Consider the following 16,318-nt stretch of genomic DNA (forward strand, 5'->3'; position numbering starts at 1 on the left):
GAGAAAGACCTTCCTTAGCAAGGACCGCAGACCTCAGAATTCTCATCATTTATCTGAGCCACGTGTAACTTAACTCTTTTAGGGCAAAGGGACATTTTGTTGAAAGCACAGAAATGTGCTTTTGAAACAGCAGAACACTGCAAGCAAACACGAGCTGGTCCCACAGCATGCTGTTAGTCAGTATATTGCTTCCTTAGACGCTCTAAATTTGTCTGAGTATTGCTTGAGGCCACTCCCTTAAATACAGCCCTGTCCCCCTGTGTTCCTGCAGGTCTCTCCCTCCTTCTGAAGCTGCTCTGGGATGGTTTGTCCCGCTGCACTGCTCCCCTGCTGTGTCCCTCCCAGCTGCTCCCAGCTTCTGCCTCCAGCCTCTGACCTTTCGACAGCTACCTGGGAAATCCCAAATTCACTAAGAGACTTTTCAAAGCAAACAGTATGCGTACGATTAATTCTTCCTGCAGACCTCAAAAAAACCCTTCCTGATTAACAAAGGTCACCGCATCTCGAAAGTTTACTCCAAACAATCAAACACATTACGACATCCTCTAAAAAAAGATGAAGTAAAAGCAAAACTGGTTTCATTTGAAGAAGATGGATCTGGCTGGAGAAAAGGCAAGAAGCTGGCCAGATATCACCGAGCTGACATTCTCTGTGTGCTTCCAGGCTGCGCTTTTCCTTGCTAAATGTCACAACACTTTGCAGGGTACGACACGATGCTACCTTCACTCCACTCCAGGGGAAGTGAGAGGCGGCAGTGGGAAGTTGCTTTCCCCAGATGAGATATTGGGTCATCAGCAAAGTTAGAGCACGGTCCCTAATGGTCCCTAACCCCTCCAGCACCACTGCCTTCCAGCTGGGTTGGCCCATGGAAATGTCCTGGTGGCACAGGGACTGTCCCCCCCGTGGAGCAGCTGCTCCCTAGGCAGGGATGCTCCAGCCCCTGGTCAGCTCTTGCAGCAACCTCCTTAGCAGAGAGAGAATATGAAAATATTAAGAGGAATTAAACCCTCAGCCATCTTCCCTTGTGTTCCCATCATACCTCTCTCTCCAGTAGGCGGCTGCGATTTTGCTAACCTGACTGATCCATAATTCATAACTATTATCCATGCTCAATAATTACAGTGTTAATATTTTGGTAATTTAGAAGTACCTTTCTCAGGCAGAGTTCAGTCTGTTCCACTGCCTAATGCATTATTTAATCTTTAAGTGTTTATGAACAGAACTGTTCCCTCTCCTCTTTCTTTTCATTCTCAATTCATGCCTTATAAATGTTTTCAAAATGTTGGGGAAAAGAGGAATTTTAAGAGGAAATCTTGCTAATTTAAGGCCAAATTTAAACACAATGAAATGCATAATGGCCAATCTATCCATCAAAGCCAATTCTACAACACGGATGCACTGAAAGCTTTTCACTTTCCAGTCACTAAGAGGTAACACTACCAAATTCAGTCCTGCACTCTACTAGAAGTGCAGTAGAAAAGCACTTAGTGTGGTACCCACAGCCAGCTCACTTACCAGTGCTCCTGTGGCCCATAGACCAAATGTATTAGTAACGGGAAGGCTTCCTTAAACCATGGGCTTTACTGATACGCTCAGTAAAGGAAATAAAAATACCTAACCAGAACTTCCCTAGGCAATAATAATGATACTAATCTAGCTTGTGTTCAGCCAGAGCACCTCAACTTCTTCATAGCTAGCAAGCTGCTTTGTGAAGCGCTCGAGGCTGGGTTTCTGTCCTGGCTGCAGAGCCCATCACCTCTTGCAAACCCCAGGAAGCCCTGCCACTTGCTGCTCCACTCACTGCCTGCTCTTTCTTCTGACCACGTTCATTTCAGGCTTGTCTGTAGCAGATTTTTTTGTCCTCACCTCATGTTTTCTCGTTTTCCCATCAGTCTCCTAACCACCACAAACATGGTGTTGGCTGGACAGCAACAAACTCTTGCCAGCCTTACCTCCTTCAAACGCAGCTTGCTTCCTTGGCCTTCTGCAAGAGGAGGATATGCAGAGACACCAAGCATCAGGCCCAACATTCGTGGCCTCTCTCTTCATATTATTGTCAACCTAAAACTCAAGATTTTTCCAAGGTTTACTTGCTCTCCAGAGTGAATGTCATTGAGTGACAGCGAGCTGCTGCAGAAAACCTGAAGAGACTGAGCAGAACCACCCACCGCAGGCAGCAGCAGAGCTTACACGAGGGGCTGCAGCAAACACAGGATTTACACACGCAGAGACATGGCATGATGGTGACAAGTAGTACAAAGGCTTATTTGATCCAAAGACAGAATGACTGCGTTGCTCATGTCAAAAAGGAATCAGTGGAAGCACAACAACAGGCCATTCTGCATGCTACACACACCACATAAAACACAAAGAATGCTCTTTATGTTTTGTCTGCTTTTTTAGCCTGGTTTCCTGGAAAAAGAAAAGGAAAAAAAAAAACAAGAGCCGTGCAATTGTTCTGTCAGTCACTGCTTCCCCAAATAACTTCTGAACCTGTTGGCTGCTCGCAGGTTTGACAGATAGGCAGAGGTCTCAAAGGGATTACGTTCCTACCAGATGCGTGAAAATAACAGAGCCTCCAATGAATGCCTCTCCTCACTCACCTCCGTGCTGTGCCTCCCTCTGCTCCCTACCTCGGGGGCACCAATTAGACCCCGAGCACGAGCAGCTCTGCGGGGAAGGGAAATACTCACTTAGATCATCAGACAGTGCACGCAGGAAGACTAATGCAGTGACTGCTCCAACCACAGGACACGCTTAGGCGAGGGCTCCTGCCTGCTCTGATCCATCGTCTTCCAAGCACAAAATCCAGAGCAGAATCCAGAGACACCTGCGCAGGCAGCCCGAGCAGCTGGCTGGGGCATCTCCCCTGCTTGCTTTGTTCTCAGAGCAGAGGTCAGCGGTGGCATTTGCAAACCCGGGTGTGATGTCAGCAGCAATGCCCCAAGGACTGCCCTGTTTCCCCAAGGCACAGCAATAAATAGCATTGCCTCCCTCGACCTCCCCCTGCCCGCCCCCTCAGAGCATCCTCTCGCTGCTCCAACACAGGTACATTCGCTGCTGGCAGCACACAAAAAAAGAGGAGCATTGCCTGGCAAAGAGCAAGGTTTCCATTCAGTTTTAAGGGGATGCGTATGCCAGGGAAGCTACAGGACTCTCACTAATAGCCAATGCTGCTAATTAAAACTGTTTTGGAAGGTCTGCAGCTAGCGTATAAATCACCCCGCTACGTGCTATAAATAAGAGGCAGATACTGAATTGAATAGTTCCCATTTGTCAACTGAATGAAGAGATTTGATTGTGCCTTTTTGAATAATAAATCCAGACATACCTAGCAGGGCACGGAGAGGTGCTAGAATTGTCTCTTTTATCAAACAACAATGATTATATTATAGGGTATGCATTATGGGGGATCATCCATTTCTCTTGTTTTCTCATTTATTGCTGACATCCTCCCTCCCAGACGAAACGCTCGGCTCCGTGCACAATGTGTTCATCTGAAGGTCTCAGAGGCGAGGCAGGCGCGTACACTACCAAGGAGGCTGATGCAATGTGCACCTCCTGGGATGTATCACAGAGCAAAAGCAAGATCTGTAGGAAAACTGAGCTGTGAACACCTAAATACACTCATTTCCTACCTAACCTTGTTCTGTGGTGTTTCCAAGGGGCTCTCAACATGCACCAGGTCTCAAACAGAGGAGAGTCGTGTGGTTCTCACTGGCAATCAGTGCCTGTTACCACAAAGCACCACTGAGACAGAGCTGAATTTCTTAAGATCACCTCCTAACACCATTAAGCAACAGAACCTCTCAAACGGCAGCCACACAAGCAACAGATTTGCACCTTTATTAATAAAAAAAAGTAAAATTACCTTGTTCCTGGGCAGAAAGCTCTTTTCAACCATGAACACTAGATCCCGCTCATGGCCACCATGTCTCTCTTGCTGTAAAAAACAAACAAATGGGCACCAATTAGGAAATGGCATTTATTAATTCTCAGCACAAAGTAGCTTCAAATCTTGCACACACACTCATAAAAAAGAAGATTTAGGATCCCCTGTCACACGGAAGGCTGCAGAAGGTTAATTGAGTTCACTGTAGAGGTATCATTACCTCTATAACACACCTATAGAAAAAAGCACTGCAGTCGCGTTACGGAGATGGATTTATTTGAAGCCTTTAAAACTATTTGTTAAATTTCTGCCCTCTGACAGGATGATGAGTCCTCTTGCTTTGCCCCCCAAATCCTCCACAGCTGAACAGCAACTTTTCATGGCCCTAGATAAAGACACCGCTGCAAAATCTGATCCTTCCCGAGGTTTGTATTGAATTTGAAAGGGCTGAGCTGGTTGTGACACTGCAGCACCCGCCAGCTGCAGCAGCAACGTGGCAGTGACCACCAATGGTCCTTCCAATACCACCGAGATAAACAGCATCCTCCTCCTGGGCTGCTCCTCATCTGCTCAGGCTAGCAAATCTGCAACCCATGTGTGTTTATTTTATCAACAATAATTGTAAATCAGGGCGATTTTGTTATTTTGAGGTTATATTTGTCAATAAAAAAAGGAAAAGACAGTGCTGGGCTGAAAGAATTTGATAGCTGCACATTGATTTTGAAATCACAGCCATGCTGCCTGGATCCTGAAGTGCTTACCTTGCTGTCTGCCCTCCCCTTGCTCCCCTGATTGCTTGAGTTCCTGAGTTTTAATAATGTTTGAGACGCAAGCTTTCACTTACAATAACCTTAAGCAACATACACCAAGCTACAGCTAAATAGAGAGCTCTGTCCGCGACCCCAGCAAAAACTTCTGCACTGGAGGAATACGAAGGCACATCGTGAGCAGCACTGGGGATGGTCAGAGCACACAGAGGATAAAGCACCATTTTAATAAAATCAGATGATCTGAGCTTGAAATTAAGCTGTTAAAAGCCAAGACAAAGAGGATTTCTGATTGGCAGGCAGTGATGTCACGCCTGTGCCAACCACAGAGGTAATTCATGTGTCTGCCTTTAAAAAGAAATAATTCCCTCCCTGATACAGCAATAAGACATTGCAGACAGCCCATTTGCTGGGGATTACATGGCACTTCTCAGGTAGTTAAAGTCACTGAGCCTTTTGACCTTGTGGCTCCTAACACTGGCGGAGGTATAATCACACAGGAACGCTCTGCTTGTCATGTGTGCCCTACTGCTTAAATAAAGCCCAGCCACCCAGCAAGGCGAGCTGTGGCCCTCTGGCTCACCTCCTATGAATTATGATGAGAAAACAACATGAACATAACAAACAGCACTATTAATTAGATTATTATATCATTTCAGGGATGGACTATGCAGATTAAGAAACACTAGAGGAAGCGTGTGCCAGGCCAGAATAAATGCACTCCTCAGGCCATTGCCTTAAACACAGATATTTCATGCTACCGTAGCGCTTCACAGGACAAGTAAATCTTTGCAAGTTTGTCTTGAAGTCACTAGAACTCAGCGTTTTGCCAAAGGAGATCCCAGCTCATTTACTGTCATAACGTTCAGCTCATAATGAATACCAGGCAAGGTGAAAATTGATATCAAGAGCACTTCTAAGAGCTAAAAAGTTAACATCTAAATTGGAAATCAATACATGCTTTAAGTATTGATCAGCCATACCGAGATCTCCGCTCTGCAGAGTGAATACCATTACGGGTTGAGCTAACGTACACTAAACCCACCCTAATTTTAAGATTTATAAAACAAAACTTCCCAACCTTACGCTACAAGGAACGATTGCCCAACCCTAGCACAAGCACATGTGTCCCTGCAGAACAGCCAGGAACACGTGGTGACTTTTTTCCAGACATCAGTGGTGACTTTTTTCCTCCTCTTAGTTGTTAAAGTTGTGCTTGCCTCCTGAAAACAAAGAGCAGAAGGAACCAGAGCCAAGGAGCACCACAAGCAGCCCCTGAGGAGCACACTCACTGGTACGGGCACTGGTCCGGGTGATGGAGCACGTGGCAAAGTCTTCAAGCTCGGTCTGTACATGGAAACACAGATCTCACCTCCACAACACAATGTGCAGGCCTCCTGGTTATTCTGCAGGCAGCATCGTGAGGAGGCAGCTGTATGGCTTTTGGGAGCAAAGTCTGCGGTATGGGGGGATATCCCCTTGGGTCAGCGCTAGGTGAAGAGCAGCTGCAGAGCACGTCATCTCATGCCGTATATCTGCTCCGAAAAAGCTTTTCAGGCTCACTGATGAATGAAATAGCTGTGATAAACAAGTGTCCTATTGTCTGAGTCCTCCTTCATGCAAAGAAATGGGAATTTCTGTGCACCACATCAAAGGAACACTTGACCCTGTGTGATCAATTCCTCCTCCTAATTATTACACACTGAAAAGCCCAATTTTCTGGTATTCTCAGGTAAAAAGGGGCAAGAGTATCTCAGGAAAGGTTAGAAAAAACTGTACATCTCTATAAATATTTGTTGGTCTGCATTCCTTTAACTTTGCATGATTAAATACAGCCTGCTTCTGTTCTTCCACTTTATCCTCCGGGGAAATTTATCATCAAAATTATTGTACAGCATTCATTACTCTAGCCTCATTTAAAACCTTGCCCTACTTATTATTTAGGCTGCAAAAAATGTTGCTTTGTATAGTATTTCCTATAATAGTCTCAATCATTACATTTAAAAGATTGCTGTAAGGCAGCTTAGCCTGCATTAGAGAAAAATAAAGCGGAATTCCATAGTTAAGTGTTACACTTCTTATTCAGCTTTTGTTTCCCACATCACAACAATGCAACCTTTCAATTCCGTAAAAGGCTCTCCCTGCTAATTACCAACAGCCAGGGCTTCAGTCCCCTGCTTTGAAAGGGACATCTAGTGGCTCTTAGCTGGCTTTAAAAGGTGTTAGGGAAAAGCAAAAGGGAAGGGAAGGCATGGCAAGGCAATTCTGCACCAATTCCGAGGTGCAGAGGTCTTTTAAATCCACGGTACAGGGAACACTCAGTTGCAACAGTCAGACCAGCAGGCAAAGCAAACAAATGATATATTTTTAATTCCTATTCAAAGTGTCTGTGTAAGACAAAGACACAGACAGAGATGTTTAAAATAAATGAGATATAGTATCTAAAAGGAGAGAGAAAAGCTAACTTAAATCCCAGGTTATCCTTAATATCCCAATCTGGGATATTATTTGTACTGGTATGTGAAGCCTCTTAATTTGGGTTCCCTCACTGGTGGGACTACCCTGAAACAAAGAGCCATTGCTGGGTTTAGATAATACCATCTCTGTGTTTGTCTCGCCCTTCTGTACTTCTGAAAAAGGATCATTAATTGGAGTCTGAAGCCACCACTATAGTTTTGTCTTGAAACGCAGACCCTCATGGGGAGGTTATCAGTGAAGGGAACAGGTCATAACTTATCCCATTAACAGCCCCAACAAGACCTTCTCCTACAGGGACTGCAATTCTGAAGGGTGTGCTTTGTTTCTTGCTTCTCTATAGCGAATTCAAGCAGAAACCACGAGGTGGGTAAACGCCATCCATTAACACTGAATATTTTTTGGACGTTGTGTCACATATTCACCAGTTTGTTTAGGTCGTTCTGAGCTTCCTCACTGTCTTCCCTGGACTTGACAAACCTCACTGGATCTGCCCACAGATCCAGCTACTTTTCCACCTCTTCTCCATCCCAGACAGACCTGACACAGGATTTAGGAACACACAAGGAACCTCTGGTTTAACCCTGTGCCATGGTGAAAATTACCCAGTTATACCTATCTTTGTTTCACTTTTTGATTCACGACTATACTTTTTCCCTTTCACCTACCTGCCTTGTATTTTTGACTGCTTTCTGTGAGAGGCCTTGCAAAAGACCTTTCGATATCACAAATAAGTGAGATAAACCAGTTCCTCTCTCTTCGTTTCTTATTGACAAGTTCAAAGACTTCTAAGAGATTAAGAGTGAAAGCCTGTAAGTGACCTGCTGGGTCATCAAGTCTAGGCTTTCCCTATCACTTCCAACCATATCCTACACTACCTTTCTACTGGATAAGCCTGATCTTATCAATGTCTCCCAAATGTTTTCTTTTTTCTTATCATTTCAACCAGTTTACCAGGTACAAATGAAAGGCTTAGTGGTCTGTAACTCCCTGGATCATTTTCTTCCCGGTGTCACAAGAAGGCATTTTGTTCTTTCTAACCATCGAGCAGACACTGCTCATCGCCTGCAGAAAGGGTAAGAAAGAGAGGTCAGTCTTGGTGGAAGGAAGAGAAGGGAAGAGGACAGCGGAGCTGATATCCATACAAGATGTATTGTGAACTCCAGCACATGCAGCTCACAGACAAACCAGTGAAACAATGAAAATTCCTATTTTACGAGGAAGAGGTTAAGGTAGGGATCAGTATTTTCCTTGGGTGTTACTTTATCACTAGACTTAACATATAAAAAAAATATTTTTATTGCTAATTGAATGGATTCAGAGTTATTAATGAAAGATATGCAACATCCTGCTATTTGCCATGCACAAAATAGACTTTTTTTCATGAGTCTCCAGCAGTGGCTGTTTCCGATCTGTCGTGGTGAGTGTCTGTGTGCTTCCTGTGAGTGGAGGGACTGTGCTCATCAGCTGTGCCATGCTCGAGAGGGGCAAATTACTGCACACAAGCCTCGCACCCAGCCCTGTATGCCTGCAGCTGCTCAGCACATGCAGATGCACATTGGTAATCTCTCTGCCTTTCAACAAAACAGGTCAGGAAAATCCGTAATGCTAACATATACCTATAACCATAAAAGGGTTTTTCACAAGAGGAAAATATTTTGTGCATTCTTTCCCCAGAAGCCATTTTAAATGCATAAAAAGCTTCAGACTTGTAGCTGGCTGCAAAGAGCAGCAGAGATCTCCCCCAAAGGGGACACAGTTTTCGCTCAGGACCAGAAGAGGTCAAATGTCACCGCAGTGCTATGGTCATGGATCAGTTCTGGCAAGCCTGAGCCACAGCCCATTAACCCACGTGTTATGCAAACACGCCAGGTTATATCGCTCACACAAGAGGGAGCAGCCTGCCACCCTCTCCAGGTCCCTAAAAGCCCCAAACCTCTTCCTACACACAGCAAACGCTCTAATATGACGTGAGTTCACCTTCAAAGGTTGACCCACAAAACATTTTGGAGTGACCAAGACATCTCCCCAAGCCAGGTCCCTACAGCAACTGTCCAGCACGTGCTGGGGTGACACAGGGCTCAAAGCGGGCAGTGGAGCATGCTTACACCCACAAGGCAGGAGGGGAAACCTGAGCAGACCCTCAACACTGCAGCTGTCTTGGACAGGAAGGGAAGGAGGAAAATTTGTTTTGTTTTCTTAGACTGACACATTAATTCTGTAACTTGCAATGCTATCTTTTCCATTTCGAGAAAAAAAAAAAAAGTATTCTGTTTGTTTTCTGCAATAAATTAGCATCCTCTGTTTTATAAACCAATACTACCTTTACTTAGATATTCAAAAATATAGCTAATCCCTTACATAAGCATTTAACAAAAAAATAAATAAAAAATTACCTTAAGAAACGTTTGCACCTCACCACAAATCCCAGGAGGGGAGATAACAGCTACCAGGTGAAAACACAAGGCACAGCTGGTGTTTTGGAACTGACATCAAACCCGACTCTTTCCCACGTGGATGTGCAGGCCCAGCACGGCCCCCTCCCCAGCTATCTCATTTTCACCCCCTGCCTTCATCCCATCGAGAAGGGGGAGTGAGAAGGGCTGGGCGGGCGTGGGGCAGCCAGCCATGGCAACTCAAAAAGGATGTTTTGGTTGCTTCCAAACCAGCATCCCCCAGAGAGCTAAGTGCATCATACCGCACTCGCAGACAGTGTCTGAATGACACAAACTTGTCTATAGACAGGGTCAAAAAAGGGACTGATGGATCTTGAAGCCACCATCACCACCAAGCTCACAGAGTCTGGCACTGGCTAGCCCAGAAGAGGGCAAAGTTGATCCCAGCATGACAGACTTTCTGTCAATCCAGCCTCTATCATTTATTTAAGTGTTCTTCCAATCTTCCAGGCTGTGGCTCATATATTTATCATCTTAAATTCTTTATGAGCAGCAGGATTAACACCTCTTTCATCAAGCGGAAGCAAGGCTCATCCTGACTAGTTTTGATCTTTTCCAGGAACCTGAAAAGCTTTCAACAGTTGTTATATTCTGAGCTGTGATTTTCCTCGGAGAGATAGCCGAAGATTTTCCTATAGCATAGCGTACAACCACGTGAATATGTTTGTAACCCACCGCTTCTCTGAGAGGGCCTTAACGCCCCATCTGCTCCCCAACCCCAAAAAGTTGATCACTTTCCATCAGCAGAAAGAGAAACTGGCAAAGAGAGGACAGCTGGGGGATCATGATCTGGTTGTCAGAACACGTCTCACACAAATCCCACCCCTCCTCACACACCACAAACCAAACAAGTTGTCCGGCTGACACAAGTCTGTTCTGTGCGGAGTGCCCAAAAGAACTGATTTGAAGCATTTTAAGCAGAAAGGTCCAGGTCCTTAAGTTAAATAAACACTTCTCTTCTGAGGGACCTGCTCCTGGTTGTACAGGAGGTCACCCAGCAAGGCAAGGTGGTCAGATCACGAAACACCTTGTGGCTGAGGAGGAAGAGGAACAGTTCCCAACATCCCACTTGGAGCACCAAGCACGAGCAGGCCGCGGCTGCAGACTTTACCTCCCATGTCAGATCTTCTCTCTCCAAATAACATTTATCAAACGTGACCGCCCTAACCTGCTGTCTCGCCTGTTATTTGGGCAGACTCCGTCCCCACCTCCTGTTCGGTCCCTCCCTGACACAGATGTGTGAGCCCCACGCACCAACAAGGCCTCAAAATGTCCGCCCCGTCACGCGCGGTGCGTTGCAGCCCCTGTGCGAGTGCTGGCACTCTGATAAAAATAAAGACAACTCATTAGCTCACCATGTCATTTATAGTGGAAACAAAGGCTGATTTTGACTTCCGTGTAGCTGTGTCTAATTCCCTGTGAAGAATTCAGTGCTGTTTTCCCCTCCCAGCCTCTTGTCTGTTAAAAATGAAGGGTGTTGGAGAGGAACGTGCAAGGGTCATCCCTCCCCGTGCTTCCGTTCCACAGCCAGTGTTGTAGAACAAATACTGATGAGGATCATGATGATAATGAGGAAAATAATAATGAGCATTGATCTCAATGGAGATGCTCCTCTGTTCTACCAGGCCACTGAGATGAGAATCAGGAATCCCCTGACATAAAGGATGTGTCACGCTGAAGTTTAATTAACAGCAACTCACAACCCAAATGACATATTCCCCCCCTCGCCCTCTCAATTTTTATAACCAACTTTTCACAACAAAACTCCGGGGGACATTTGGATATAGAAAAGTGAAATCCTCTGCTCCCACGTACAGCTAGTTACACTGAGGAAGGCAGTCAGCCGTGATTCCTCTCTGGTTTTCTACGCTGTAAATCATGAGCAACTTCACCGTAGTCCACCGAGAGACATCAGTACAGATGAGAGAAGAATTAGGTCCAATGTGCTTCAAAAGACATACTCGGCATGTTATTTCACAGCTTTGCGTGCTAATGGCAGCACGTTATCCTCTGATAATGGTGCCATCAGCGTGTGTCAGCTGAGTACACGCCAGTACTTTTCAGCTGTTTCCCTGTTATGTCTAGGAAGAACACTTTGCCCTTCTCCAGCACCGTTTCCCAGCCCTTTCCCAACAAAAACAAAGGTGAAACACTCAGGGGAGCCCCGTTAGAGAGACAGAAGGGTCAGCTCAGTTCAGCTCCAAACCATGCTGCTGTACTAGACGTGGTCTTGCTGCATGATCCCAAGCCCAAGCCCCAGTTGTCTGGTGCCACGTAACCACTCAGAAAAACACATAAAGCTATCGGTTACCCCCAAAATTATTATTTTTTGGATTAGTTTTCAGCCAGATGGGGGTCCCCACAGCCACTCCTGATGGAGCAGGAGACCCAAATGACGAGTGGTGGGCAAGGCAGGACCTCCCCGTTTTTGCAGCAAGCAAGATTTGTACTGTCGTCCATCATGGTGCTGTGACATAAGGAGCACTACAGATTTATAAGGTTGCTCCTAGCTCTTATCAGGATCAGGAGAGAAACCAATGCTCAGAAGAAATTCATGTAGCTGAAAATAATCAAGAAATAACATTCAGGACTGAAATATTTACTTTTTTCAGATATTTTTGCTACTGATATTTCTGTGATAAAAATATTTTTATCTTGCTTTCAAATGCCAGACATATACAAGTTTTTTCCCAATAAATATAAACATTTTTGATTGACATACTCCTCTAAAACTGCTAATGCAAGATAGCGGGGAGGCAAACTTGGGTTCCTTTACTGTCAAGACCTCAGAGAGATCTTGTTTACAAACATGCAGAATTATTTAAAAGACTTTTTTATTCACCACGTGAAGTAGTTGACACATTTTCTGGACTAAGTAGCAGGAAGTAAGGAATACCTAGGGCAATTCCATGCATTTATATTCATTACATATTAACTCATTACATATTGATCGTGAAAGGAATCAATTGTTCCAATTAAATCAATCTCATGCAGGATAAGGTCATAGACTTGTGCTAGTAACTGCAATCAGCCACTTAAGAAGAGAATACCAGCAGAACAGTTCAAAGAGCACACATTCTGTTGATAACATATCCCATAAACATTCCCCATGGAAAAGGTCACATTAAAAAACAAACAAACAAAAAAAAACAACAGCTGAATTCGAAATACTGCAGCATTTCACAGGAGATACGTAACAACTTTCAAGGCACCATCCCATGCCACAACCAGCCAGCCCTGCTGCCTGTGAGCAGCTTTCCTGCAATGAAGAACAGCCCTTTGGGACAGGAGGGGATTCAGCTGATGAAGCAAGCACCACAAACGAGGAAAATGCAAGGATGCACAAATCCAGTCCTTATCCATGGCTGCACCCTGCACATGTATAATCAAAATTTAAAGGCAGGAGCCAGCACAAGGCGGGCCAGCAGAAAGGAAGACTTGATCCTAACTTTGGGAGAAAAAATTAAATCATAGTTTCAAAAATGAAGTGCAAAATAAAAGGCCAAGTTTGTACAAAATTCAAGCAAGTCAGTCTTGCAAATCATATCGCAACCAGTGTCTGGTCTGATTCCTAGTTCGCTGTGCTGTCAGACAGCTATCTGTAATCTAATTCAATAGCTTGAAGTGCAGTGCTATTAGGGAATCAAAGCTCCTGTGTCTCAGCTTCAATATCTGTGAAACAGAAGTAATAGTGTTTACCCACCTCGCAGAGATAATAGGAGTAGTTCAGTTTGTACAGAAATGTGATCATGTAGAAAGCACTGTGGTACAAAAGTGCTAAATATTATTATTAGGTGTATGTTTTGGTACTCCTAAAAAGCAATTCATTCAAGCTCTTCTATTTCTTTGACACTTGTAACAGGCTTCCAATGTGGCTTAAAACCCCTGCTCAAAAATAAACATCAGAATAATGAGCTTTCCTTATTTAATTCACCAAATCGGCACAATAAGCTCATGTTTAAACAAAAAATGAAAAGGAAACTTGCTGCTGTGCCAGAACAGCAGCACAATCAATTTTAATTAGCATTGCTCATTGTGGGAAATGATAAGGTATCAGTCATAGTAATTGGTGGTGTTGACAATTAGTCAAAGTCATTAACATCTCAAGACCCAGGACAAAAAAAAGCTTGCTGAATTTTAAATATCTGGAGGAGGCTTTCTTCAAAATCCTTAATTTTTGCAGTCTGATAACAGTGCTTAGATTTATTATTTGTTAGTTTTCCAGCGAGCACAAGCGCTGTAATAACACAAGCAGCCCGAATGTCACCGGCGCCTGATCAATACCGAGCGGGGCTCCCCTCGCTGCCCCCCTCCTCCTCCCACCAGCAGACACGTCCCCGCTGCCCACATCGCTCCTTTGTTTCCGTGCCCCTGCTCTGGATGCACTTCCCAGGCCAGACCCTATCCCAGCAGAGGGGTGCGGGTCCGAACGGCTGAGGAATCACTCCCAGATGGGTGCTGGAGCACTCCCAGACCCACCACGGTCCCACCTGGGAATTTAAGTCCTTACGTACGCAGAGACAAGGTGTGAGCAGAAGCAACCCCTCTGTTCACACATTTCCTGGGCTGCATCTTGTCGTGGCTAACACCAGCAGCTTCTCCTGCTGCTGAGAAGCTCAGGTGCAAGTCAAAATCTACGGGAGACAAAACACAGGGAACTTGAGGGCTTCTGCCTGGTCCCGGTGACCTTCCTGCATGTTCCTGCTGTCTGACTGACACAGAGAGAGAAAATCTGGGCTGGCAACGGGGTCACCGAGCGCATCAACCAGCTGAGCAAACCAGATAGCCCACCGCTGTGGTGCGGATTTACACTGACCCTGATCTAGGTTTGTAACATTTCAGCAACGTAAAAATAAAGGATTTTCGTGTAGGTGATGCAACAGTGTGTATTAATACCAGGTTATTTTACTCACCATCAAAACAAGGAACTTGCACCCTCACTTTTCAGCTGATGGAGGCACCCACGAGGAAGGAGTCTCAGAGCAGGAGAGGCCCCACCGCGGCACGGGCTGCTGCCAGGCTGCAGGACCACTGACCGCCTGCCCTTGGGTAAAGGTACAAGCCATTGAAATCCCTGCCTGTCAGCTGATTTCTGCTCCCAATATTTCAGTTAAAACACGGTATATTCCATCTCCCACACCCTTCTGTACCTTTACTGTAAACAAAGATGTATATAACACCGCAGTAAGCATCCGTCTGGTGTAAGTAGGTGTTACAGTTTAAAATAGCCGAGGTGACTTACGTTACTCATTTGTCCTTTTACTTGCTTTAATGTGTTTATTTGTATGGAAATTAAAGTTGGGTAAAAATATCATCTTTTCCTTGTGCATGCATCCATTACACGGTCACGGCTATTCTCCTGACCCTGGGCAATCACTGGTCCCAAATATATGGGATCTCTAAGCGTAGAAAAATACGAGACTGGCACAAAGGCACAAACACTGTTTGCCAGGTGCTGTCACACCGCTGGGAAGCCTGTCAGAGTACAAGATCTTGCAAGGAACTCCCCAAAACTCAGCTGAGACTCCCAGCAAAGAAGCTGCCGTGTACATTCCCCCTCGGCCCAAGCCCTCAGGCACAAACCTCAACCTCCACAGCCACTGTGTCCGAAAGATAAACACCATTTTCAAGGTCAATTTCCTATGACCAGTTGCTCCATTTCTCATCATTTTCTGTCCGACTTCATAGATTACCACTTACAATTGATTTATTCTTTCCCTTTCTAGCGTTACTTTGCACTTCATTTAAAACTGGGGGGAGTGGGTTTCTCCTCTGTTCTCTACGACGGCGCTGCCACGAGACGATGAGGCTCAGCTGGGTTTCAATTGACTGAAATGACTGCTCAGTAAAGCAGCATGTTATAAAAGCTAAACCAAATCAAGAGGCATCCACCAACCATTTTCCCCTCTCTTCCCCACTGCTAGAAATATTGTTTTTAGATACAGCGCTCTCGCTCTTTCACGTGGTGGTGCTTTGATTGTAAAGAAAATGTTTTAATAGCATCTAATAGAAAACAAAAGTTGGATTTAGGCCTTTCCAGGGTTTGCGAGTCCTTTCGCAGGCCGGTAGCGCGCTCACTTTAGATCAGATTAAAGCTGACAGAGATGAAACTGCGCTGGCCCACATCCTTGGGCTTGCTCCAGGGCCTCTCATCTGCATTTCATCATGATGTGAGCACATGTTCCCATCATTGGTACACTCATCTGCATCACTCTGAATGTTAATCACAGGCTAACCCAATTTCTTCAGCGAATTTATTACTTACTGTTCATTAAAGTTCATAAAACCTAATGTGCGCCTGAAATAAGCAGAACAACCTTAACAAGTAGTCCTCAGCCACGCGGCAATTCGGACGCGGCAATGTAAGCCTGGGGAGCTCCTCCTTCAAAGGTGGGTGCCAAAATCTCTCATAAACCCGCTGGGGGATGCGAGGGGGAGAGAGGAGGCCATGGGGTACCGAGGGCTGCCGTAGTCCTACAGAAAGCTCCCGAATCGGCATCCTTGCAGGAGCTCAATTATCAAAACAAACACCGAATTTTTTCAGGCTATTTTTTCAGTAAGTGAACATTAAAGGGGAAGGCAGAAAAACTTCCTTCCTCCCCCTCAGCCCCTTTCAGAGGCTCACTAGCCTTGCAAAATGCCCAACACACAGCACACCCATGCGTAGAAGCGAGGGGCGGCCCCGAAATCCTGCAGCATCAGGGCACAAAGGGGAGCAGGACCAAAGG

The 16,318-nt window shown here is 45.3% G+C and overlaps 1 protein-coding gene across 3 annotated transcripts in view; it reads right to left on the reverse strand.

Moving 5' to 3' along the window:
• The window catches only part of DAB1 (DAB adaptor protein 1), a 402,811-nt gene that overhangs the window by 207,998 nt on the left and 178,495 nt on the right, over positions 1–16,318 (reverse strand). For all 3 annotated transcript variants that reach the window (XM_084527899.1, XM_084527898.1, XM_084527895.1), the window contains exon 2: positions 3,872–3,943. The gene's annotated coding sequence lies outside the window, so the exon portion shown is untranslated. The remainder of the gene's footprint in view (positions 1–3,871; positions 3,944–16,318) is intronic.

The sequence above is a fragment of the Aythya ferina genome, assembly GCF_964211825.1.
Source record: "Aythya ferina genome assembly, chromosome: 8".
Lineage (NCBI taxonomy): Eukaryota > Metazoa > Chordata > Aves > Anseriformes > Anatidae > Aythya > Aythya ferina.